We start from the raw sequence: 6000 nt of genomic DNA on the forward strand, positions 1-6000 counted from the left end.
AAGAAGGGATGAAGGTGGGGTATGGATGTAGATGAGTCTGGATAACATAAAATTCAACTCAAATGCTATTTATTTAGTTCATACGATGTCCAAGTCACTGTCCTAGGCATGTATATATGTCCTAGACACAGCTGTTTATCCAAAGTAAAAAGGAATAAGAGCTGAGACTCATGGACTCGAAAAGCTTTAATCTTATCAGAAAACCAAGACATGCTCTTAAATAAATAGAACATAAGACAATATGGGGAGTGCTGTGTATTAAGTAAGTCTATGTGTATAAAGCACAAAACAGTCCTGACACATAGTAAATCCTACATGTGTTGGCTACCATTGTTGATTGTATTACAATCACGATCTCAGGATTACTCCTGACACAGTGAACTGGAGAAGGCCTAGCTGAGAGTCTTGCACATATTAGGTATTTAATAAACACTAGCTGAATGAATGAATGCTTGGTGAAAGAGCAGCATTTGAGTTGGGACTTGAGAAATAAGAAGGATTTTAACATTGTGAAGAAAGGAGACCTAGGCAAAAGGAACAAAGAACCTAGAAGGATAAAGGCATCCAAAAGCATGAACAAACTTTGTTCTGGTCAGAACTTCAGGAGAAAGAACAGGAGGCAAGGATGGAAAGGGCAACTCCCTATGGACAGCCCTGAATGCTACTCAAGACACCAAGTGGATCACAGTAGACACAAACTTAATGTAAAGCCTGCTCTGCACAGCCTTCTAGATTGCATAAAGGACTACTCAGCCAAAAGTGAAACGAGTTTTCAAAAGCAGGCCCAAATTTTAGGTATTTAAAACAGAGAACAGAGTTTCATGTGCATACATGCTTTTATGTAGTTTACATCATGCTGTACTAGTTATATGACCTTGGGCATTACACTTAACCTTTATATTTCTTCATCTGGGAAGCGGGGGTCATCATTTTATCAACCACAAATGGTGGAAATGAGATCACCCACATAAAGCACTTCAAAAAGTCTCTGGCACCAAGTAAAATGCTCCATAAATGTTACCTACTTGTTATGATTTGTGGTGGTGTATTATATACAGAGAGGTAAAACAGAAGAAAATGCCCTACTTGGGCCTCTCTGGTTTGTGAGCAGTGGTGTTGATATGAGACCTGTGACACAGTCTTTTATGCTCTAGGATGCTACCCGCTGCTACAGAGGCCAGGGGACGTCCACTCAGGGACTTGTAATCAAGCCCTGCCCCACTGCCTACCAAGGCCTCAGGGCTCCAGCAGTCCCCTCGCTCCCACCCTTGCCCCTGGACAAATGGGCCTGCATGCCCAGCTCAGACGCCAAAAGGGAGCATCCTGCTAGAAACACCCACTCTGTCCCCACCACTCTCTAAAGTTAGTCACTAACTCCTTCTCTAAAGAAGGAAGGTCCACTCTTGACACAATAGTCTCCAGTCTCATTCTTGTTTCTCCAAATCCACTTCCTCTGCACCACAAGAAAAGAGAAGTGTTTTTCTGTTGTTGTTCACAGAGGCGTAAAATGTGTGGGTATCTGGGGTGAGGAGTGAAGGCGGACTCATGGGACACTTGTAACCAGACACGATTTTTTATGAGTTGGGCCCACAATTACACCAAAAGATTAAAATGAAAAGATTTTGATTCTTGGATGATTTAACTACCTCTTGATCATCCAAAATAGTACTAAAGTTCACAGCTTACCAAGTCATACTGAGAGTGAACTCCCTGCAAAAAAATCAAATCAGATATTCAAATGGAGAGCTTCCTCTGTTGTGTACAGACTGGGCAGGGGTCCACAATGGAAGCATGATGACTTCCAGGTATGAGAGACAATGCCACGCTAAGGATCCAGGATCACGGGCCCAAAGTCAGGGCCACAGTCAGGACTGGAGATGCACGTTCTCATGAGGACACTGGGAGGCTTTTGAAAGCAATAACCTAGAGGCCAAGCTGAGTTTGGCAACCAAGTAGTTGGGAAAGAAGGTGAGTCAGGAAACCGGATTCAGGATTGTTGTCTAATGCCTTCCCTGTTGCCTGAGCCTCCTTCTGTTACACCACCTTCAAATGTGGCAGCTTTCGATCCAGCGGCAACTTAAAGGCACCACACGCTTCAGACACAAGTCCCTTGCAAAGTACAAAGTACTTCGGCAACACAGGTTGTTTTTAATGGTATTGCTAGTGAACACTGAACGGTGGCTGATTCATCAGAAATCATTCAGAGCCTATTTGCTTTTCACAAGTGTCTGTTCTATTATCTTGGCCCAGGGAGGAGGCATTCTTAATTTCAAGGCATTGTAGCTTTGATTTCTTTGCTACTGTGTAGCCAACAGGAACAAGAAAGCACTAGGCTCTAAAGACTTATTTTCTCCTGATTTCTCTAGCTTTCCAGGTATTGTAAATTTTCCTTGTTTTTTGTCTGTTTAAAAGCAGCAGGGCTTCCCTGGTGGTGCAGTGGTTGGGAGTCTGCCTGCCAATGCAGGGGACACGGGTTCATGCCCCGGTCCGGGAGGATCCCGCATACCACGGAGCGGCTAGGCCCGCGAGTCATGGCCGCTGAGCCTGCACGTCCGGAGCCTGTGCTCTGCAATGGGAGAGGCCACAACAGTGAGAGGCCCACGTACAGAAAAAAAAAAAAAAAAAAAGCAGCAGTGATAAAATGTAAGTACTAGTTAAAGGGAACTTGTCCTTTTGTCATAAAATTCTCCTGCACAGCAAAGGAAACCATCAACAAAATGAAAAGACGACCTAACGAAGAGTCATGTACCACAATGTTCATTGCAGCTCTGTTTACAATAGCCAGGACATGGAAGCAACCTAAGCGTCCATCAACAGATGAATGGATAAAGAAGATGTGGCACAAATATACAATGGAATATTACTCAGCCATAAAAAGAAACGAAATTGAGTTATTTGTAGTGAGGTGGATGGACCTAGAGTCTGTCATACAGAGTGAAGTAAGTCAGAAACAGAAAAACAAATACCGTATGCTAACACATATATATGGAATCTAAAAAAAAAAATGGTCATGAAGAACCTAGGGGCAAGATAGGAATAAAGACACAGACCTACTAGAGAATGGACTTGAGGATACGGGGAGGGGGAAGGGTAAGGTGGGACAAAGTGAGAGAGTGGCATGGACTTATATACACTACCAAAAGTAAAATAATTAGCTAGTGGGAAGCAGCCACATAGCACAGGGAGATCAGCTTGGTGCTTTGTGACCACCTAGAGGGGTGGGATAGGGAGGGTGGGAGGGAGGGAGACGCAAGAGGGAAGAGATATGGGGATATATGTATATGTATAGCTGATTCACTTTGTTATAAAGCAGAAACTAACACACCATTGTAAAGCAATTATACTCCAATAAAGATGTTAAAATAAATAAATTTAAAAAAATAAAAAAGACGACCTAAGGAATATCAGAAAATATTTGCAATTCATATATCTGATACAGGGTTAATATCCAAAATATATAAAGAAATCATGTAATTCAACAGCAAAAACACAATCCAATTTTAAAATGGTCAGATCTGAACAGACATTTTTCCAAAGACGATATACAAACGGCCGATAGGTACACAAAAATGAGCTCAACATCACTACTTATCAGGGAAATGCAAATCAAAACCACAATGAGACATCACCTCAAAACTGTTGGAATGGCTAATTAACAAAAAAACGAGCTAACAAGGGCTGGTGAGAATGTGGAGAAAAGGAAACCCTCATGCACTATTGGTAGGACTGTAAATGGGTACAACCACTATGGACAACAGTATAGAGGTTCCTCAGAAAATTAAAAATAAAACTACCATATGATCCAGCAATCCCATTTCTGGGCATTTAACTGAAAAAAAATGAAAACACGAACTCAAAAAGATATCTGTACTCATCTTCATTGCAGCATTGTGTATAATAGCCAAGATATGGAAATAATCTAAGTGTCCACTGAAGGATGAATGGTGAAGAAAACATGGTATATGTACAATGGAATATTATTCAGCCAGAAAAAAGAAGGAAATCGTGCCATTTGTGACAGCATGGATGGAGCTTGAAGGAAGGAGAAAGATAAATATCATATGATTTCAATTATATGTGAAATCTTTAAAAAGAAAGAAAAACCAAACTCATAAATAGAGAATAGACCGGCAGTTGACAGAGGTCGGGGCGGGGGGAGTGGCGTGGGCAAAATGGATGAAGGGGGTCAAAAGGTACAAACTTCCAGTTATAAAATAAGTCCTGGGGATGTAGTGTACAGCATGGAGACTATAGTTAAACAATACTGTATGTATATTTGAAAGTTGCTAAAAGAATACATCTTAAAAAGTTCTTCTCACAGGAAAAAAAATTTGCAACTATGTGTGGTGATGGATGTTTACTAGACGTATTGTGACCATTTTGCAATATATACAAATATTAAATCATTATGCTGTACACCTGAAACTAATGTAATGTTTTCTCTGAATTATATCTCCAAAAAAATTCTCCTGAAGACATCAAGCGAGAAGAGACAGAATGCAGAAGTGGTAGAGGCACAGGCTTCTCAGTGTGACAGACCTGGGTTCACATTCTCACGCTCTGTGATCTTGGGCAAATTATCTTTCCATATGCAGATGGAATACTAACCCCTCCTGGCCAGGGTATTTGAGGATTTAAGGTCGTTTATGTATAAGTCCTTGTCCAGTAATGGTAGCTATTATCATTTTAATCACAGCAAAACGTTGACCAGGAATTAAGTTACCAGGGCACGAAGAGAATCCAGCTGAACACTGTGCAGACATAGCAAATGAGTCATTTTAAAGGTTCTTTGTGTTGTGGCAGGAGCGCAGCATGGTTGGGTAGGAATGAAAGGAAGCGGTACGTGAGGGGCAGGAAGTAAACGGATCGTGAGTCAAAAACATGTTCTATCTTTAAATGTGTCTCATTATAATTGCTTTGAAAACTGTACTAAAGACATATGTTTCACATTGTTTATGGAGAAAATGACTTGTTAAAAAAAAAAGAGAGAGATGTTTCCATTCTTGACAGATAGAATTGAAAATGTCTACCTTTACCTCCTCCCCCAAAGAGGGGGGAAAAAAGAGAGAAATTTGCTTTTGTCTTAGAAAATGTATAATGATTAAGATACCTTGTTAATAAACACATTTTCTTGACTTCTAAAATGAGTTCTACAGGCCAGTATTAAATCAGAGTTACGCTTATTGTCTGTATGTAGGGGGGAAAAAATGGTTTTAAGTACATTTGCATCCCTTTATTTGTCTAAAATCCTAAGCACCCTGTTGTCATGGAAATACATTCCCTGACCATCAAATATTAGGTGTGTTTGTATTCTATGCAAAGAGATTTCCAGTATTTTTCACACTTGCCAACCTCATACAGAAGAAAGCTGATTATTCAGGATTCAGCTATAACACAAGCATCTGGCATGATTAATCCACTAGCTTGAACTGAAACAGAGTTGAAAGGAGGCATTGATAGCTATGGAATGACAAGAAGAAAGAGAAGGATAAAAAAAAAAGAATAAAATCAAAGAGTGAGGGGGACTTAGGTAAGAACTGTCACAAAATAAGACTGCATTTTTTTTTTTTTAATTTTGGCCAATCTGTGCTGCTGGTGGGATCTTAATTCCCCGACTAGGGATTGAACCTCAGCCACTGCAGCGAAAGCACCAAATCCTAACCACTAGACCACCAGGGGACTCCCTGCATATTTCTTCCCTGTACTTTTCTAATGCTGATAGGGAAAGGTTACCAGTCAGGATTCTTAGTTGAAAACAAAGGAAATCCACCTGGCTAACTTGAACAAAAAGGAGTTTACTGAAAGAATGTCAAGCAGCTCACAGAATCCAGGGAAAGGTTAGAGCTTTGGAAAATGAACACAAATCAAGGGAAGCTGGGAGGCTGGAATTGGAGCCAATGTCATGTCACAAGAGAAGCCTGCTTAGGGAGACCCTGCAACTTGTCAAGGACACTCAAAGCCACCACTGCTGGCAGTGGCTTGAACCCAAAACTGTCTTTG

The sequence above is a fragment of the Hyperoodon ampullatus genome (genome assembly GCF_949752795.1).
Source record: "Hyperoodon ampullatus genome assembly, chromosome: 1".
NCBI lineage: Eukaryota > Metazoa > Chordata > Mammalia > Artiodactyla > Ziphiidae > Hyperoodon > Hyperoodon ampullatus.